A 23,389-nucleotide genomic window follows, 5' to 3' on the forward strand; every position below is an offset into this window, starting at 1 on the left:
TCGACTTTATTATGTTTTAGTAGAAATATCACAATGTTAGTTTTAGATAAGTAACTGACATTATAACTGAAAATATTGCTTTGCGTTTGTGTTTTATCAAATACCTTACTATAATAATACCGGACAGCTAGCTGTTTTACGTGCGAACGACGATAGTGCTGCTACCTACCTGCCGGGATGGAGGTACTCGCGAAACAAGCTGTAATCAACTGCAATGTATATTGTTGCTGGGCTAGTTAATTTGTTAATAGTTTTATGAATTAGTACTAGTATTAAAATATCAGGGTGTGTATGTGTTGTTTATAATTGTGACAATTGCAGCATTACAAATTGCTCCAAATCGATTTCCGACTGTTCATAAAACGTAAGTCAACAACATTCTTTATTAGGCCTAATTCCTTCATCTTTGTGTTGATAGAAAAATACAAATTAGTTTTTTTTTATTTAGACCTAATAGGCTAAATCAATAGAAGTTAAAATGTATTGGATTTTAAGTTTTTATCAAATTAAGTTTTATTGTTGTCCACATGCCTTTACTAATTATTACAAGCATCAGATTACTATTAATTTTTTCTTTTCAGTTGTCAGCAATGCCTATATAAAACATTACTGTAAATTCATTCCTAATATCAGATTGATTTTGTCTCGGTAAACCAAAGAAAAAATATGTAACAATTAATTACGGAAAGTAATATGAAGTATGCAATATTTCTCATAATATGCAGCTTTGATATAAGATAATAATTTTACATTAAATATTATTCAACATTTCTTAAGTCCATTTGAATCTTGCGTACACCACTTTTAACACTTGAATATAATTAATTAATGAACTAGTGGACTTACTCGTGTTAAATATGTAATATTTGTCCGGCTCACAGCTGTTTCAGTGCTTCACGCACCATCATCAGAGCCTACTAGATCGTGCAGAGAAGTTCGAGATGACGCCGCGATCTAGTAGGCTCTGATGATGATGCGTGAAGCACTGAAACAGCTGTAAGCCGGACAAATATTACATATTTAACACGAGTAAGTCCACTAGTTCATCAATTAATTTCTTAAGTGTTTCATATATAATTCCACATTAGTAACTCACGTTTTAAACAATAGTCCGAATCTCGCTATGTTAATATTTGTATATGTGGACGTAATTCCATCCCTCTCCGCTAGATGTCAGGTCCGCGATATTTCGCACTCACGCCAATGCTGCTAGTATACAGCTCCCCGGTATTATTATAGTAAGGTATTTGGTTTTATTACACGCTAATAATGAAATGAAGAGAACTTAGTTAAAAGTTTAGAGACATGAAAAAAACGAAAAGAAATGCGTGGGTTATGAATATGTAAAATGTTTTGTAATTAATGTAAACATTGTTTATTTCAATATGTGAATAACATTGGTCAGTCTTCGATATTGCACCACAACGCACATGGGACTGGCATCTGATTTAAGTTTCTTTATGTGTTAGATGGGTTAAATAAGATGATGCTTAAGTGACAGATTATTAAGCCGAAGTATGTCACAAGGTTAGTGGGTTAGTTGAGGGGATTATTTGTATGTATGTATGTATGTATGTATGTATGTATGTATGTATGTATGTATGTATGTATGTATGTATTTATTCACACTGCAATGGGTATATCTCGGTGGCAGTGGTAACTAATTACACTCAATAATGACAATAATAAACTTATTAATTAAAAATACAATTAATGACAATACTAATAATTAATACTACTACTACTACTACTACTACTACTACTACTACTACTACTACTACTACTACTAATAATAATAATAATAACAACAGGGAATATACTAAATTAAATGAAACGATCACTTAAAATAACATTTGAAATATTCTAATTTGTATCTTAAAACTAAGATCGAACTAAAACCCACGAGTATATGTTCATATCTGCACAAGTACCTTTCAACATTACACTCATTTCGCTGTCAACTCACTCACTGCACTGGAACTACGACACATTTCACTGATTCTATCCTGATTTCACTAACACTTCAAAAACATTTCACTGTTCAAATACTTTGCACTGCCACTATAACCTATACAGCTTCACTGACAGGAACACGTTTCACTTACACAGCACACTTCACTGACACAACACACTTCACTGACACAACATAATTCTTCACTGATACAACACTCCAATAACAACATATCATTTACACCCTTTAAGTACTGTGTATAATTACCGTCTATTAGTAAGGTCCTTAAGCCTATTTTTAAATACATTTTTGGTTGTTGGTAAAGCCTTTAGTAAGTCTGCAGGTAAAGCATTCCAGTCCCTGATAGTACGATTGAGAAAAGAAAACTTTCCAGTGTCCGTCCTCTGCCTTCTTTCCCTCAATTTATATGAGTGGTCGTTCCTTGAAGAGTAATTTGGCGGCTGCAACCTATTTTTTTATTTCTTTCCAGGCAGGCTCACCTCTGTATGTTTTGAACAGTGCGCATAATCGAATTCGCGTTCTCCTGTCTGTGAGTGTGTCCCATTTTAATGGCGAATTTTTCCGACAACACGTAAGAGCCCGTTTTTGAATCTTTTCCAGTGTCTTAATATGTTCTAATCTGTAAGGATCCCAACATGCAGTACCATATTCCATTACTGGACGTACTAGTGATTTATATGCAATCTCTTTGGATTTATCAGAACCTTTTCTTAGTACCCTCATCACAAAGTGTAACGCTCTCCATGCTTTTCCCGCTGTGTCTGTAACGTGATATGAGGCCGAGGAATTGTGTAGCGTCCGGAGATACCGAAGTTTCACCGAGGCATCACTCATGAGAAAACTGAGCCAGGAGATAATGTTATGATACTGGTGAAGAAATGGTATTGAAGGTTGAATATTATCGCGCCATTTTAAACGAATTTTTCACAATTTTATCACTGCCACAACATATTTAGCTTCTTGTTCACTACATTAACTCACTGATTATTGCACAAAACACACTTCAAGAGCAAAATGTAAAAATAATGAGCAATGGTTCGAAGGTTCGAATGAGTCTTCACGTTGTCTTCTTTTTGGTATGCTTTCCGCTTCATTCACTAGATGGCTCCCGACTCGGCGTAGCAGGAACGGCAACACTGGAAACAAAATAAATTAGATGTGTAGTATTATGTGAGAGGTTAGATTAGGTATGTAATATTATGTGAGAGGTTAGGTTAGATTATATATGTAGTATTATGTGAGAGATTAGGTTCATATCACATTCCACGCATACCAGTACACAAAGTTGGTGACACTGAATATCCCATCATTCCCTTCGTCATATTACGTCACATTAAGGAAATATAGCGGTGTTCTTTCAAGCACAACTTAATGTATTTTGAGCAGGCTGAGTGGGCATACAACTGTCATAGTGATCACATCCAATTTCCACTACTTAATGCTTACTATAAATCCTAGCGATTTTGAAGGTATTTTAGAAATGTTTTCTAGTGGCGCATATATATTCAACCGTTACCAAATGACAAATTGATAATTTTAAAGATACGATGGAAGGGACTTGACATCATTGATGACATCACGAATATATTGTAACCAATACGGTAGCTATTCTGAATTAAATATACTCGCCATTTTCGTAATAAACTTTATGTACTAAATTTTAGGAGGCTAAACCTCCAAACATTCACTGCACGAACAAAACTTCTAAACATCATATAGGGCTACCACAACACAACAGGAAAAAAACCAAAACATACATCACATACAAAAGAAAAATCCTGTAGGCCTAGTTATAATAAATTTTCTTTCGGAAATGGCGACTATATCAAATTAATCCAATATGACCACCGTATAGTGCACAAAAATGTTCACGATGTCAACAATAAGGTCACGGGCCTCTATTTTATGCAAAAAAAAAAAGGATACAAGAAATTAAGAAAAATTACTCACCCACAACAAAATTCATGCCTCTGATTGAGGTTCTGGCTGATATGTACATCTATTATCAGGAAGTACATCTCACTTGACGATATGTGTCTGAGAAAGAACACATCTGTATACATCTGAAGTGTGTAATTAACGTATCTAATCGGCGATGTACGTAATGGAGGGGGAAAGGAACTGGCCACCCTACTCCACAATATCCTGGTTTAGTTGCCTCGTAAGTGATGCCTTGTTAGTGTCATTTGTGAGGTTGACATGTCTTCAGACAGTTAACTAAACAACAACAAAATTCAAACTCTAAGACTATATTAATATTTAAATCAACATCAGAACGCGCGACTTCCATCATTACGATACAATAAATTCCATAGATTCTTCAAAAAGTGAAACACTCTTCGTAGTCCTCAGATCGTGAGGTAAACTTCACTCACTTCAGGCTTAACGACACTACTGCCTACTTAAAAGGCTACTGTGTCATAAATTCAATATAAAAAAGATCCTAGTTGAATAACGTAGTGCTTGATACTATTGAACATATTTGGATACTTGAAAATTCCTAACAGTATTGTTAAAATTATAATAAGTTGAAAAATAATCTAATGTAGTATTTCTTAAATCTAATGCAGTACTGCTCCTAATCCGCACTTCACCGAAACGGCCAGGAGAATCTGAGGTAAACTTAACCAAGTAATCGGTCGATCATACACCGTGTATACTTAACTTCCAATCAGCGAACTAGCATATGTCAAAAATGTTGAAACTTAAACTGTGAAAACAACTGCGATATACCGCGCGACTCCACCTATCGATTATGGACCACAATACCACCATTTTTAACATAATCACGTCTCCAATGACGTCATCATTTCCATCTGTATCTTTAAAATTACAGATAAACTAGACTCCGACAAGGAATGCAATAATACGTTACATTGGCTATGAATTTAACATTATTATTCACAGTAGTAAATTAGAAAATAGGATGTTATTCAGTATAAAGAATTAGCCTACACAGACACTCTCTGAACTGCAAAGTTGAAACTGATCCTTTATTGACAAAAGCAGTGCTCAATAATATGTTTTTATCTACATCCTTTTAAAATGTGGACCATGTTGGACGAGAATAAAATAATTACAGTTTTCTATTTAACAGTTACCATCAACACGGGGATTTATCCTCTGTACTAACTTCACGTGCCCGTATTGTGTTGAGTTCACTGCCTGCTGGATCACATCCTATGGCTGCTTATACTGCCTGCCCAATCAACGGTTATCCGCGAACAGCCGCTAGGTGGCAGGTAATGACATTGCATTGATAATGTTAATAGCGGTGGGCACTGCCTGTCACCTAGCGGTAAAATAACTTTGATTGAGCAGGCAGTTTACGCAGCTATAGGATGCGATCCAGCAGGCAGTGGTTGAGTTATTTGTTTACTAGTTCAAAGCGTTGTCGTCAGGTTACATATAGCCACACGATTAACTGATTGGTTTATACTGATAATGGAGCATTGACGTGAATAATTTTAAGTAGATAAACTTAGCCTATAACTTCATATTACCTTATTTGACAAGAAAGTTCTAGATTTCATATTCACGGAATGCTTAATGCCGATACTGTTTTTTTAATTCCTTGCCATCAGTATCAAAACTCAGATTGTTTTCTGTCTTTATATTGGATGAAGAAATTTTCACTTTTCATGAATACTTCTGCAGAAATTTTGGACGTAGATTGAAAATAAATATCTTGCAAATAGTCTGTATTAACATACAGCAGAGTCCGTATAGGTCAGTTTCTATCTGATCCTTTTCCAATTCACTGCGGGCTAAAGCAGGGAGATGCACTATCACCTTTACTTTTTAACTTCGCTTTAGAATATGCCATTAGGAAAGTTCAGGATAACAGGCAGGGTTTGGAATTGAACGGGCTACATCAGCTTCTTGTCTATGCAGATGACGTGAATATGTTAGGAGAAAATACACAAACGGTTAGGGAAAACACGGAAATTTTACTTGAAGCAAGTAAAGCGATCGGTTTGGAAGTAAATCCCGAAAAGACAAAGTATATGATTATGTCTCGTGACGGGAATATTGTACGAAATGGAAATATAAATATTGGAGATTTATCCTTCGAAGAGGTGGAAAAATTCAAATATCTTGGAGCAACAGTAACAAATGTAAATGACACTCGGGAGGAAATTAAACGCAGAATAAATATGGGAAATGCGTGTTATTATTCGGTTGAGAAGCTCTTATCATCCAGTCTGCTGTCCAAAAATCTGAAAGTTAGAATTTATAAAACAGTTATATTACCGGTTCTTCTATATGGCTGTGAAACTTGGACTCTCACTCTGAGAGAGGAACATAGGTTAAGGGTGTTTGAGAATAAGGTGCTTAGGAAAATATTTGGGGCTAAGCGGGATGAAGTTACAGGAGAATGGAGAAAGTTACACAACACAGAACTGCACGCATTGTATTCTTCACCTGACATAATTAGGAACTTGAAATCCAGACGTTTGAGATGGGCAGGGCATGTAGCACGTGTGGGCGAATCCAGAAATGCATATAGAGTGTTAGTTGGGAGACCGGAGGGGAAAAGACCTTTAGGGAGGCCGAGACGTAGATGGGAGGATAATATTAAAATGGATTTGAGGGAGATGGGGTATGATGATAGAGACTGGCTTAATCTTGCACAGGATAGGGACCGATGGCGGGCTTATGTGAGGGCGGCAATGAACCTTCGGGTTCCTTAAAAGCCATTTGTAAGTAAGTAAGTCTGTATTAAGATATCCATGGATTCATGATGTTATGGTGTTCCATAAATAGTGAAAAGTGAGAGTAATCCTCAGAATCTTATTTTGTATAACTTGATGGGGCTTAAGAAAAAAAGGAAGCATTTTTTTTTCTGCCATAGCAGGGCAGTAAACTTAACGCTATTCACCCCGACTCCTACGACCGTGTCTCATAGATGTCACTAGTACCGAGAAGTGTAGATCACTTAGTTCGTCAGAAACTATCCAGATTGCAACACAGGGTAAATGTTATAGTAGGCAACGTTTATATTTTGTATAAAACAATTTATTTCTGTCAATGTTATTTGCAGGATACTTCAAAAGAGGATAAATAAGTTTTATTCTTTAAATAAGCTTTATTGGTGACACACAAGTCGTCCATCTTGTTGATTGGTTAGAGTTTCAGTTGATTATATCAACCCTTCCTCTTCAATTATGCAGTATATTATAATCTTTGGTATCCGCATGGTATCTAAATTCCGTCGACATTATTGGTGACATCTATGGTGTTACCGAGTAAGTTCTCAAACTAAGCGCTGTGTGGCGCCACGTTATCGAGAGAAGTATCGCTGTGCCTCAGAAAAAAGAGTAATTCAAGCATGAATAAAATAAAGCGTTTATAAAGTGATATGTATTAAAATAATTTTATTTCTCTCTTTGTATTGTAAACAGATGAAATTAGAATCGTGGTCTATGATGCGTGCAAAGTTGTACCAAGGACGATTGAGCCAATTGGGTAGTTCTTTACAGTTGCGTTACGAAAGGAAAGTAGAATGTATTTACGTAGGGCCTACTTTACTTCTAGTGGTCATACGTAGGCCTACCAGGAGCAAAAGACAAATTGAGCGGAGACGCCATTTCGCACCGAAATAAGGGTGAAAATTTGCAGTGAAAGTAGTGGTCGAGAGAAAGGCGGGATCGCATGCCTTGCATTAAGCTTTTAGATGGGTAGAAAGCGAGATTCCGGAAGGTAGAGTATCAATGACAAGTTAGGTTTGGTTAGTTTAGGCTTTTGGTATGCCTTGCATATGGGCTATTCCATATGAAATCGATCAGTAAAAAACCTCGCTTTTTTTATACTCTAATTTTTTCCCTATTTATACAAGGTGCCGAGGAGAGTGCATTTTCAAAAATGTACTATCGAAAGTCAAACGGTTTTCGTATTGTTGAGCGACAAATTTAGCGTATTTTAGAAAAACAAGCCTCTTTCAGCTTTCACAACTCTGGAACCATTTACTGCAGAACATTGAACGGGAGTTCATTTTGAAGCTGACATTTGGTAGGTTATGATAAGTAATCCTTATTTTTATTATATACAGAGAGACAGATAATCTGATTTTACTTACTTTTAGGCATTTTGCCCATTTGTAAAAATGTAAAAAAAAAATATTGAGGAAAAACCTTGCATTATTAAGAGGGATTCGGCATTGTTTGCTTAGTGTCACGGCAATAAGTTTCGAGGGTATTAAATAATTTATTTTCACACGCTTGGACTTGAACGGCGCAGTACCGCACACACTGGCCGAGCGATGAAGATAAGCAAGCGTTGGGCGTCATTTTACTCCTGTGTTTATGAAAACTTGTGATAAAGCTAGCCCAGCTATGCGCTACTATGTCTCCTGGCCTTGCTTGTCTCGGCTAGCTCCCGCCTCACAGTCAGCTGGTTAGTTCACGCGCATACTATTTATTTTCTTTATTTGATTTTTCAATACTTTCTTATCAACGTTGCACCAGTAAAAAATACGTGTTTATTTGTACTTTCAATGCGGAATCTAACCATATATTTTTAAAATATTTTTTCGTGGGCAAAGGGTCTTAATAAGAAAAATCTAAATTTCTCCATTTCCATAAAAAGTAAGAAAACCTGTTTATATGTCAATATAAACTTTAACTTTTCAGCATCAAAATAAATCATGATTTTGATCATTGGGTGAAAGGGTTTCGGAGCCACAACAGTTTAAAGTTGCTAATTTTATGAAAATACGATAAATTAAAATATTTTTAATTTAAACACTATGAAGTTCTGATGCCTCAAACTTTGCACAAAGCATTGTATCACAGTTGTCTACGGACAGAAAAAGTTTCGTTGTATTAAAAAATTGGAAGGTCAATTTTCTCTATATTTCGGTCGATTTGAGATGGAATAGCCCTTATACGAATTTGGTCCTCCTTCCTTCGGTAACTCAATTGTATAAAGAATTGCCAACAGTTATAATTTATTTAGTACATGGCCTACATATTTTATTCTCACAGTGGCCGGAATTCTATCGTCCACTGTAAACTTGCTGTGTTGTTCGGGACTAGGGCTTGATATGACTATTTCTAAAGGAAGGAATTACTTTACTGCTGCTATTGCTACTACCTACCGTATTCACGATAATGGAGTGGCCAGATGTCAAGAAAGATGATATTTAAAGAGGTGTGTAAAGCGTAGTTCGAACTATCTCCATGTCGTCAAAACAATCTGTAGCAGGGAGTGGAATGGGTTGTCCATATTTAATAAGCCTTGATTGAGTACTCTTCGGACAATGTTTCTCGACACTTATTAAATAATAATTTTAATAATCAACTGTTTTCATAGTTTTGTAGCCTCTATGACTCCGCCGGAACTTGCGTAAATGCAACTCGTACGACTTCTTCTTCAGTAGATAGGTCTACGTTTTAATGAGAAAGATACTGTGTATGTAACAGTGGTTAAAAGTACCTGTTTGTCAGTACAGTTCGGACAACTAACTGAGATTGACAGTGTAAAATGTCAATAGAATTGTGTCGGCGGCTTAGTACAACAGCTAATAGGCAAACCCAAGCGCTGTCTTCTATGCCGGGCTTAAAGCAAACAAAATATCGGAAAATCTCAATGCACTGCCTGCCACACGGTAACCTCGCGGCTCGCTAAGAGTACCGATAACTTAGGTTTGGCTCACTTACAGAAACTCACGCTTACTACAGGGATATCATTTTATTTTTACTAACATTTTTAATATTAAACTGTCTATACCTTTAGAGAACCGGAAACACCGCTTGCTCCCCCCTCCAAGACTGGAGTTCGATGATACTGGTGTAAAACACAAATCACTCTACTAGGTACAGGAAGGAAGAAAAGTAGTTCATCCATTTACGTAAACTAGGAAATATCGCAATTTTGAGTTTGATAATTTTCATTAGGTTTTTCTTTAATGAAAGTACAGTACTGTATTAAGAATAAGTGTTTTTACTCACGAAGTGAGTTATCCATGCGAACGTATTCATTATGCAGTGTATATTATACTGTCTACAGCACATTAGCGTACAATATAGAGAAAGAAGTTAAATTGAAAAATAATCATAATATGAATATTTACACACAATTTTGAAAATGGTGGCCGTTCATTTCGATACAGGCTTCAGTTCTTTTGTGCATATCATCTCACTATAGACTATTGCATCTAATTCCAATTGCCAGTTTCGTCCTTCGTACTAGTAACTCATGTTGAAACAATTCTATACCTACTCTACGTACTGTTAATTCAATCTTCACTTCTGCCCGACCCGAAAATATAAAATTACTCAGACATGCTATCTACTGTCCGTCCAAGTGGTTATGCCGCATGATTGTAGAGAGGGAGGAAATCACGTGACAGTTAATTACTTAACGAGGCTCTTTTATTTAAGTTAAATTAAACAGCTGTATAATATTACGTAAACGCCCAATTCCTAAAAGAAATTAATGTTTTCAGAAAAGAGCTAAGACAGCCCAGCTATTACAGAGGGGCGAACAGAAGCAGGTGGGGGAAATCGGGATGCGACGTAGGCAAACGGACAGTACCTGTGCGAAAATATGATTCAATATTGAAAGCTCTTTCGTCACTGGAAAACGCGAACATATTTCTGGAACGTACTATACTCAGTAACTCAGTACTGCTTACTATCTGCGGTCTTGGTTCTGTGTGGAGTTGGAACTTCCTTAGTAGAAGGGGTGGGAGTGAAGTACATTCAAAAACTCAGGTACAATAAAAATTGAAGTAAAAATAAAATGATGTCCCTGTATTCCGTCATATGAGTCGTTCAGAGCAAAAGTGGTGTAAGTAAAAAATGGGTAATGTGGGTTAAAGTAAAAATTTTGTGAAATACAGCGCAAAGTAGCAATTAATATGGAATTCTTGCTATCCACTGACTACTAATAGTCTAAATAAATTGAATATTAATTGCTACTTTGCGCTGTATTTTACAGAATGTTTACTTTAACCTTCATTACCCATTTTTGACTTACACCACTTTTGCTCTGAACGGCTCATATAGTACCGACACTCTCGGTAAGTAGGTCTGTAAGGTGCAATGAAGTGTAGTCAAGAATCCAGTGACATTTACTGTTTTGATTTTTTAAACCAGCTAACTGTTCACGGGCCACCGGCGTAGCTCAGTCGTGTGAGGCTTTTGTCCGCCGATCCGGAGTTGCTTTCGGGCGAGGGTTCGATTCCCGCTTGGGCTGATTTCCTGCTTGGGTTTTTACCGTAAGGCGAATGTCAGGTAATCTATGGCGAATCCTCGTCCTCATCTCGCTATCATCAAACCCATCGACGCTGAATAAGCTAGTAGTTGATACAGCGTCGTTAGATAACCAAGTAAAAATACTGTCTACGGCACGTCTATAGCTGTTCTAGATGTGTTGGAATGTATTATTCAGATCCTACATTTTGTTATAACTTTCGTTGAAATATTACGTTTTCAGTATGAAGATCTATCTGTTTGTGCAAGTTGAATTCATTGTTATAAGAAAGAGTTACGATAATAGATAATATTAGTTACATGCAGTGAATTTGTTCGAAGAAAATATTTGGAGGAACTCATATTAGCAATATTCAAATGAACTCGTACTGCGTGTCAAGTTTGGCATCCTCATGTTTCAGACATTCATGCTTTTTTATTTTCGAAACAGCGTTACGTTACGTTCCGGACCAACTAAACCACTGGTTATATCATCTCGTGTTAGTTGGTTAATATCTGACGGTACATTTCAGAGGTCTGCATCGGACGTTTTCGCTCGAGCGCCAAGTAGTTCATAGCATAATCCGATAGGTAGCGCACATGCATGATGGGTAAAATTGTCACGAGCGATAAATCCTCGGACAGTATAAGCCGAGCGTTAGACATTCGTTCTTATTACAGTGATGAACTGTGTAGTAACATCATAGATGTTTATCATTTCAAAACTTTGCAGTGTTTAACTAACAACTACAAAACTTTCTTTAAAATGTAATATAAATGTTGTAGGTAATTTCCCCCCCCCCCCCACAGGAGTGATTTTGTTTTTGCCACTTCTGATAGATGTTATTGGATGCAAATGTAATTATTATAAACGGAGAACACAATCACGATAATGCAAGAACTGTATCAAGTTTTCTAGTAGTAATAATAATAATAATAATAATAATAATAATAATAATAATAATAATAATAATAATAATCTCTAATAATTAGTGTATCAATCTTTGCGTCTGTAACAGTTGTGCAGCATGATTATTCGTTTTATTATATTTTCTGTGACGTTATCTCTGTACTAATATTGTTATTAATCTACTGCTATATCAATAATATTTTGTAAAACGTTTCTACATTGTCGCAGTATATAGGCGGAACACTATGTATGGACCTATCATATTATATATGTGGTAAATCAAATATTGAATAACTATTAGGCCTAATTAGCAATAATAACTGTATATCGAAGTTTTTCATACTATTTTATTTATAACTTCATGTTCCTGTTTTGGTATATTCCGTTGACTGTTCCATTAAACGTTTGTCATAAACGCAGAAAATAAAGCCTTATTTTTACCGTGTGAGCAAAATATTTGTGTATCTTATCTGTCGCCTTCCATACAAGATAAGACATGTCGGTGAGATGACCTTGTACTGTGCTTCTATTTATTACGAGCGAATCACGACCGATCTTATCTCACTCGAGGGTGCGACACTCGACCGAGTTCAAGCGAGCGATTTAACTCCAGTGCAGCACTCTGGTACATTCAGTTCTTGAAACAGGTCTATTTAAATTCCGATCAAATTATTATCCGCCTATTAGCGTGACATTTTTCAGAGAACTTTAATCTTAGATACACATATTTTTCTTTTTGAGAGAGAGATTAAGGGACGGTCACAAATCCTGAGTTAGGGTAGCAATTCCGATTCATGACCATCCCCATAAAGGCTCTGTAAAACTCATCTGTCACCTGCAGCTTGCCTCCGCGTCCCGATGGACGGACGCATTTTCCGCCTTGTTTGCAAGGGCAAGAAGCACGGGCTAACGTGTTTTAGAGACAGTGGAAGGGTTATGCAGAGAAGGAAAATTAGCAGCTCATCGTCCTCCCTCCCCCACCCTTCCACAACTACTATATATGCAGCACGAGAATGTGTACATGCAGCGCCACAGTGTCAAACGAGAGACCGAAAATGTCAACAGGGCCCCAGAGAGAGGAGAGAGCGAAAGAGACGGGGAACGCACTCATGAGATATTCATGGTTCATTATCATAGCGAATGTGCTCGCCCCCTTCTGATTGGGCGGTGTAGCTATATGCTATAATAGGCACTGCATCAGCAGGCTTCAAGCTTCATTGCGGCCGGATGGCTCCGTGCATGGCCGCCGGCCCCGCTCCGGGCAGGCGCCTCATCCCCGCCTACCTTAAGGTCAAAATCAATCCCGAGCTCTGTTATTTTTTTGCATGCCTGATAACGATCATTCAAACCAGGTATATGCCATACATAAAGAGGGACACGCTTCGGGGTCCAACCGTGTGTCCTCTTTCCAGGAACCCGATTCTGTTCATTAAATTATTTTCACGTTATTTGGCGTCTTCGTAAATGGGATCCAAACGAGGCTTGCCTCTATGTGGCATCAACAGCAACGCTTGGAGTATAATTTTCAGAGGTTTACCTTTTCTTTCGGTCGACAGAACCTTATAATTATCTCTTATTTCGCTGTCACGAACTAACGAGTAACTTCATAGCGCGTCACAAAATCGAAAAATATGAACATTATACATTTCAGGCTTCGACGCTGATTGTGTTCAGAAAAATTATTTGGAATTCGCAATAAAGTCTTCAGGAAATGATGCGGAACTTTTGCGAATGTATTAATAAGGTACTTACTTACTTACTGGCTTTTAAGGAACCCGGATGTTCATTGCCGCCCTCACATAAGCCCGCCATTGGTCCCTATCCTGAGCACGATTAATCCAGTCTCTATCATCATATCCCACCTTCCTCAAATCCATTTTAATATTATCTTCCCATCTACGTCTCGGCCTCCCTAAAGGTCTTTTTCCCTCCGGCCTCCCAACTAACACTCTATATACATTTCTGGATTCGCCCGTACGTGCTACATGCCCTGCCCATCTCAAACGTCTGGATTTAATGTTCCTAATTATGTCAGGTGAAGAATACAATGCGTGCAGTTCTACGTTGTGTAACTTTCTCCATTCTCCTGTAACTTCATCCCTCTTAGCCCCAAATATTTTCCTATGCACCTTATTCTCAAACACCCTTAACCTATGTTCCTCTCTCAAAGTGAGAGTACGAGTTTCACAACCATAAAGAACAAACGGTAATATAACTGTTTTATAAATTCTAACTTTCAGATTTTTTGACAGCAGACTGGATGATAAAAGTTTCTCAACTGAATAATAACAGGCATTTCCCATATTTATCCTGTGTTTAATTTCCTCCCGAGTATCATTTATATTTGTTACTGTTGCTCCAAAATATTTGGCGTCTTCGTAAATGGGATCCAAACCAGGCTTGCCTCTATGTGGCATCAACAGCAACGCTTGGAGTATAATTTTCAGAGGTTTACCTTTCCTTTCGGTCGACAGTACAGTAGAACCCCGATTATCCGACACCCTATTAACCGATTGACGGATTATCCAACTGTCTTTCGCTCAATCTTTTTTTTTTTTGCTACAAAAACATATGAAGTACTACTGTACGTTATATTAGTACGTTTTTTTCTAAAGTGTTATTACAAGCCTTTACACTCTCAATTTAGTCTATTATTCGAGTTACCGTACTGTTCAACTTCTATATAAAATGTATTTCATGAGTGTCAAAAGAAAACTTTTGTGATAAGTATCGAAAAATGCATATAATTGAGTGATTTGGGGAAAGAGAAACTGTGACTCATCTCGGATCAGAATACGTGATCGATGCTACAACTGTGCGCGATTTAATAAAAATTAAGAATAAAGTGTATAGAGTATGTATTTATTTTATTGGGTTATTTTACGACGCTGTATCAACATATAGGTTATTTAGCGTCTGAATGAAATGAAGGTGATAATGCCGGTGAAATGAGTCCGGGGTCCAGCACCGAAAGTTACCCAGCATTTGCTCGTATTGGGTTGAGGGAAAACCCCGGAAAAAACCTCAACCAGGTAACTTGCCCCTACCGGGATTCGAACCCGGGCCACCTGGTTTCTCGGCCAGACGCGCTGACCGTTACTCCACAGGTGTGGACTATAGAGTATGTAAATCTACAACATGAGACCTCTACCATTCCTATCTTTCCGCTTACAGCCATTACAAGGAGTTTCCTTGCCCCTTAAAAACATGTCCTTGACAATCGAACTTAAATTAGTGACCTTCTGATCCACTACCTAGCGTGTTAAACACAAGAGTATGGAGGAAATTATGAAACTGTATGTGTTATTAACTCAATTCAGGAAAATATTTTATGGTGCGGATTAACCGATTTTTTTCGATTAATCGTTGAGTCCACCCCTTTCATTACCACGGGTAATAGAGGTTCTACTGTATCTCTTATTTCGCTGTCACGAACTAACGAGTAACTTTATACTGCGTCCCAAAATCGAAAAAATATGAACATTATACATTTCAGGCTTCGACGCTGATTGTGTTCAGAAAAATAATTTGGAATTCGCAATAAGTCTTCAGCAAATGATGCGGAACTTTTGCGAATGTGTTAATAAGGTGCTTAGGAAAATATTTGGGGCTAAGATGGATGAAGTTAAGGGAATGGAGAAAGTTGCACAACGTAGAACTGCACGCATTGTATTCTTTACGTGACATAATTAGGAATATTAAATCCAGACGTTTGAGATGGGCAGGGCATGTAGTACGTATGGGCGAATCCAGAAATGCATATAGAGTGTTAGATGGAAAGCCGTAGGGAAAAAGACATTTGGGGAGGTCGAGATGTAGATGGGAAGATAATATAAAAATGCATTTGAGGGAGGTGGATATGATGGTGGAGATCAGATATGATGTAACATGAAAGTGAGAAATATTTACATAAATTTGTAGTTAAAGTTGACAAAATATGTGCCTAGATAAGTAAGTTATGTATTAAATTAAAAACTATGTGTACCAGTAACTTATAATTCCAAGTTACATTAAATGGATTTATTTTACACAGAATTCAATATAGGCCTACACATGATTCATAAAGAATGGTGAAAAAGTACAGACCTTTAGTGAGAATGACAGCAATGATAAAAGATCAATGAAAGCGACAGGTCTTAAGTTATTGTGTGTTTATTTGCTAGTTCATGTAATCACTATCAAAGACGTAGTATAGTGCTACACGAGATAGCAACATCGAAGCAAGCAAGAGAAGTTTTGCGTCATGGAATTGTCACGAACGATGGGCTGTTGTAACAGTACAGTGAACTTTAGGATTGAATTTGGTAATAATGCACTACATAGAAACTGTATTGTGCGCTGGGTGAGGTAATTCAAAACTAGTGGCTGTTTATGTCCTAGGGAATGTCCACAGACTTCGGAAGATACAATAAACAGGATGCGATACGTGTAAGAACGTAGTTCTAGCAAGTCAACAAGGTGGGAGAGTAGCCTAGGTATCTCCAGGTGCCATAATCCACGGTATGGCATATCTTATGGAAGCGTAATAATTCCCTTTCAGCATGTTGAATAGGCCATGCAGGATACGGGTCACCAATGTCACTCTGGCCTTCGCGATCGCCAGACTTAACACTAGATTTCTTTCTGTGGGGGTATACCAAAGACTTCGAACCAATCACCCCCATGCCACCGAACCTGAACGAACGGAGACGACGCATCAAAAATGCAGTGGAGTCAATATCCGAGGACATGCTGGCATGAATCTGACAGAACTGGAGTACAGTCTCGATATTTGTCGTATCACCGATGGGGATCAAATCGAGCACTTGTAGTGCACAGGTAAAGCTTGGTAGTTAATGCGTCTTCAGTTATGAATAAATCATCTTTACTTTCTCACCGACCTTTTTTTTAGTCATCTCGTATAAAAAGCTGAAAACACTTCATTTTGTGAGACTATTAATTGTAACATTTTTGTGAAACCTGTTGATTGTCACTTATCTCATTTTAATGTTTATTGTACTGTTTCTATCTATGGTCACATTAGTGACAGAGAACATTTCATTTTGGGAACTCTAATCATTTTCCTAGGTTAGTCTGGGAATGATATATGATCTTTTAAAAATGTGAAACATTAAATTAAGTACAATAATATAATATGTATATAATATCTAATTTTCAGACTAATCTGGGAAAATATTCTAATTAGGTCTATCAAAATTAAATGCTATTTGTAGACTCTGTAAGAAAATCATTCAAATCTTTTCACTAGTTTGAGAAAAATTGGCACTTAAGTGTTTTCAATTATTTTTTTGGCAAGATTTGTTTAAAAAGATATGTTATTAAAATTTTTATACACTAAAATGTTAAAATTTACAAATTATATTCATCAATTTCCCTTAACCTGTCTTAAAATTTCAAATGGATAGTTTTAAAAGTTGATAAGATCTCGGGGCTACTGTATTTTATAGTAGATTTACAATTTTGGTTATCTTAATTCATCGAGTCGTCTAGAACAGTGACCAATGCCATCTATCTCTTTTTGATATTCCACGAGGATACCTGTGTCGCCCAGACATAGTACGAGTCATCACCAGGTAACAAACAGGATAATTAAAGGAGATTATGGAAGACAGTGGTGAAAGGATGAGGGGAAAATGGGAGAACCCGCAGAATTGCCCTCGAAACCTTGGATTCGGCCACCACGAATGTCACGTTTGTCGGAGTCTGGGATTAAACCCGGACTAGCTTGCATGACAATCTCACGCGCTAGCCGTAAGCCACTATGGTGGCTGGAAACCCAAAATTTGTCATCCTTAACGCCATCACCTTGAAATCCTAAAATCTCATACTAGGCCTATAGATCCTCCATATAGGCTAAAGGATGACCCGTAATGCCTTTAATTTGAGGAAGTTATTCATTGAGATATTTCAAACAAATAGGCTATACGAGTCTCCAATGTTTTCATTTGTTGAGGCACCATAACCGTGTGATGTGATATTGAGCTCTACTTCGTTATTTTACTATTAAGCCTGAATTGATCGTGTCTTGATTTCGAGTTCTGTTGACTAGTTTCATTGTTATTTGTGTCCAACTCATTCATCACACAGATGAAGATCTTATCACAGACTTGTGATAGGCCTATTTGAATGGAGAAAGCTATGGCGATGATTCTATCCGTGTAGGCTAGTTTTCAACATTTCATTTACATAATTTCGTCACCACCACCACTACCACCACCACCACCACCACCACCACCACCACATTTATCATCACATAGCCACCGGCGTAGCTCTGTCGGCTAAGGCGCTTGCCTACCGATCCGGGACCACGTTCGGGCCCGGGTTCGATTCTCGCTTGGGCTGATTACCTGGTTGGGTTTTTCCGAGGTTTTCCCCAACCCAAATGTCAGGCAATCTATGGCGAATCCTCGGCCTCATCTCGCCAAATACCATCTCGCTATCACCAATCTCATAGACATTAAATAACCTAGTAGTTGATATAGCGTCGTTAAATAACCAACTAAAAAATCTCGTAGTTGTTACAGCGTCGTTAAATACCAAGTAAAAAACCTCGTAGTTGATACAGCGTCGTTAAATAACCAAGTAAAAAAACCTCGTAGTTGATACAGCGTTGTTAAATAACCAAGTAAAAAAAACCTCGTAGTTGATACAGCGTCGTTAAATAACCAACTAAGAAACCTCGTAATTGATACAGCGTCGTTAAATAATCAAGTAAAAAACCTCGTAGTTGATACAGCGTCGTTAAATAACCAAGTAAAAAATTCTCGTAGTTGATACAGCGTCGTTAAATAACCAAGTAAAAAAGCCTGGTAGTTGATACAGCGTCATTAAATAACAAACTAAAAAATCCTCGTAGTTGATACAGCGTCGTTAAATAACCAAGTAAAAAAGCCTCGTAGTTGATACAGCGTCGTTAAATAACCAAGTAAAAAGCCTCGTAGTTGATACAGCGTCGTTAAATAACCAACTAAAAACCTCGTAGTTGATACAGCGTCGTTAAATAACCAAGTAAAAAGCCTCGTAGTTGATACAGCGTCGTTAAATAACCAAGTAAAAAGCCTCGTAGTTGATACAGCGTCGTTAAATAACCAAGTAAAAAAGCCTCGTAGTTGATACAGCGTCGTTAAATAACCAACTAAAAACCTCGTAGTTGATACAGCGTCGTTAAATAACCAAGTAAAAAGCCTCGTAGTTGATACAGCGTCGTTAAATAACCAACTAAAAACCTCATAGTTGATATAGCGTCGTTAAATAACCAAGTAAAAAATCTCGTAGTTGATACAGCGTCGTTAAATAACCAAGTAAAAAAGCCTCGTAGTTGATACAGCGTCGTTAAATAACCAACTAAAAACCTCATAGTTGATATAGCGTCGTTAAATAACCAAGTAAAAAATCTCGTAGTTGATACAGCGTCGTTAAATAACCAACTAAAAAACCTCGTAGTTGATACAGCGTCGTTAAATAACCAACTAAAAACCTCGTAGTTGATACAGCGTCGTTAAATAACCAACTAAAAACCTCGTAGTTGATACAGCGTCGTTAAATAACCAAGTAAAAAAGCCTCGTAGTTGATACAGCGTCGTTAAATAACGAACTAAAAACCTCATAGTTGATATAGCGTCGTTAAATAACCAAGTAAAAAACCTCGTAGTTGATACAGCGTCGTTAAATAACCAAGTAAAAAAGCCTCGTAGTTGATACAGCGTCGTTAAATAATCAAGTAAAAAACCTCGTAGTTGATCCAGCGTCGTTAAATAACCAAGTAAAAAAATTACCATCACTTATCCAATCGTCGTCGTCACTATCATGATCGTCATTACGATCATCCTTATCATCTTCTAGATTTTTAATGTCTCGTTTATTGAAAGGTCATGAAATGATGAACTACTGACACGAGGTCCCTAGGCTTATAGAAATTCAGAGGAATGGATTCAGGCAGTGTAGGAAGGAATTGTATGCACCGAGGATAGCAGAGTGGCCAGCTGAAGGATGAAGGACTTTCGGTTATGAGTATGATTCTTGGTTGTTTTGTTGGCGAGCCAGCTGCTGAAGTGCGGTACTTGAGATTTTTATAGTACGCTTCTTGTGCAAGGCGTTCTTACCACCAAATTCACAAAAGATTTTCGTGGGATCTCGATATATAAAAATACCGGCAACTCAGTGCATGTGCTTGTTAGTGATGAGAGTTCCTAACGGGTTAATGATGTGGTGGACACACTGCGACACTCAAGTGAAGTAGGGTCAGCACGACTCGAGGCGAAAGAAGACATCACATTGACAACGAATAACTGTGCCTTCACGCAACGTTTCTTAGTTTATTAACAACCTTTATCAACTACTAGGTTATTTAGCGTCGGTGGAATTGGTGATAGCGAGATGAGGCCGATTATCTGACATCTGTTTCACAGTCTGGGAAAATCTCGAAAAAAAAAAAACAGCCAAGTAATCAGCCCAAGCAGGAAGCGAACCCACGCCCGAACGTGGTCGCGGATCAATAGGCAAGTTTAAAGCTGCATACCTTTGCTGTTGCATAAATCATAGCCGGCAATGTCAAATGCAGATCTACTGGTATTTCTCGATAATTCAGAAATAAACGACTTTGACCCTATGTGCCTGAAAAAAAATCATTAGGATTCTTTTCGTTATGTGAAAATTATTAGAATAATCTTAATTTTAAAGGTTTTTTAATAGTTCCTTCACAAATATTCATTGAATTGATGAATATTGGTATATAATATTACTATAATGATGTAGGATATATTTACTACTAACATTGCCGGAAAGCATTGTTGTACATTGGTATTTTTCTTATTTTACAATTGTTATGGGAATTCAGAAATTATTATATTATGTTGACGAAATTGTAAACATCAAAAATTAATTAGGAAATGCTTTAAACAAATTGTTCTTTGCGTTTACATTGTTGTGAAGGTTCAAATGAACGTATACATCTGTTTTGTACATATAATTTTTTATGTTTCCAATTCCGCCAACATAATATAATAATTTCTGAATTCCCATAACAATTGTAAAATAAGAAAAATATCAATGTACAACAATGCTTTCCGACATTGTTAGTAGTAAATATATCCTACATCAGTATAGTAATATATACCAATATTCATCAATTCAATTAATATTTGTGAAGGAACTATTAAAAAACCTTTAAAATTAAGATTATTCTAATAATTTTCACACCTCTGTAGTTACTCTTCTCCTCATTTCTTGTTCACTCCCATCTTTTTATCCACGGCACTCTTCCCAACCTTCTCCTGACCATTTCCCCCTTTCTCTCAGTTTTCGTTTCTTTTTAACATGTAGACCCTATTCGACTTCTCTTTTTTTTTTAGTTACCTTCCTCATATTTCACGTTTTTTCATGTTTATAAGCTAATGTCCTTTCATAAATTCCATGATTTTAATTTTTTTTTCAGGATAGACATTCTTAGCCCGGGCTTCCGGTGGATGATCAGCGAACTAACGTTTTTCGTATTCATAAACCAGTGTTATAGTCGTCCACAAGCATTTATGGTTGCCAAGGTCACACACTTTCTCTTATTCTTACTGCAAACTTACTCACACCAATGGGCTGGGGACCGGTTCTACTGTAAAAATCTGACTTCCTACACTGTAAAGACAAAGCCGAAATTCAGTACCTTGTGTAAGCTTGTGCTGTTCTCTTCTGTGTTATGTGTATAGCTGAGTGTTGTCTAAACTTATGCTGTGGTATTTTGTTTTATATATTATGTAGACACTTTTTCAAGCATTCAATAATCCGTAGCCGAGTAATTTAGTCTCTCTGCCTTGCACTGTGGTGACCCGGATTCGATCCCCGACTGGATATTGAACAAAATGAGTGCGAGGGTTTTTTATCGGAGTTCTCCCATTTCCACTCATAGCGATATGATATGATATGAATCCTGTACAAATAACCAGTCGATAGCCGCGACCCTTAGGGTCTAAGACGTTTATAGGCCTATATGTTGCTGTAATTAATGCCATATTCGAGAAATACCAGTAGACCTGCATTTGTCAGTATGCATAACAGAGTAGAAGAATAGACACAAAATTGGATTATCTATCGGAAACGCAAGAATATCGACTGTTAAAAACATGTGTGATAGGAAACAGAGATCGATAGGATAAAATATGCCCGTAAGACATAAAATGCGTTGGATTGTCCAGTTTCAACTTAAGATGGACTAGGCCAATTAGGCTTAATTCTTGAACATGTTGATGAACTACAGTAGTTTTGATTTTTGAAGCGAGGGATGATTATTAGTAGGCCTAACTGTTGTTGGGATAAGGAGCGCTTCATTTTTTAATCTCAATAGAGGCAAAACACTTCCTCGATATCTGTGGCATTAATGTTTAAGAGTAACAGTCTGTCTTGATTATTTGTCCTCCAGTAGCTTATAGCTATTGTAACGAAACTAATGCACATGAAAAATATAATAGGCAAAGAAAAACTGAAATTGGCACTCACATTAAAAGAAAAAATCGGGGAAAAAATATGGAACATGTAGTTAATTCTTACTAATAGCATGTGTTAGTAGACTGCTACTCGTACATTTATATCTATTGTATTTCAGTGAAGTAAAAGTAAATCCATGCGCTACAGCCCTGAAGGGCCCAGTCCGACCAGCCGGCTGCTGGCCTCACGCCTACATGCCGAAGCAGAGGTGGACGATCATCCAACCAGAACGGAGGTATCGTGTGGTTAGCACGATGATCCCCCCAGCCGTTATAGCTGGTTTGCTAAACCGGATTTTCGCTACCTATCGTAACTCCCCAAGTGCATCACGATGCTGGGTGAGCACGGGTCCCATACACTGGCAGAAATTGCATGAGAAAATTTCTTCCCCCATGAGGACTCGAACCAGCGCGCATTCCGTAACGCGAGTCCCAGGCGAGATGCCTTAGACCGCGACGCCACGGCGCGGGACTTGTATTTCAGTAGTATGATAATATAGCATATTAATTTGGATTTGTCCACTTTTAATTGAAAACTGTAATTTCTTTTCCTGTTTTCATTGGAAATTACATTATGCCTAATATTTTAGCTTTTATGATTCAAAAATAAATACTTACTTACTTACTGGCTTTTAAGGAACCCGGAGGTTCATTGCCGCCCTCACATAAGCCCGCCATTGGTCCCTATCCTGAGCAAGATTAATCCATTCTCTATCATCATATCCCACCTCCCTCAAATACATTTTAATATTATCTTCCCATCTACGTCTCGGCTTCCCTAAAGGTCTTTTTTTCTCCGGCCTCCCAACTAACACTCTATATGCATTTCTGGATTCGC

This window comes from Periplaneta americana, chromosome 9 (genome assembly GCF_040183065.1).
Source record: "Periplaneta americana isolate PAMFEO1 chromosome 9, P.americana_PAMFEO1_priV1, whole genome shotgun sequence".
Lineage (NCBI taxonomy): Eukaryota > Metazoa > Arthropoda > Insecta > Blattodea > Blattidae > Periplaneta > Periplaneta americana.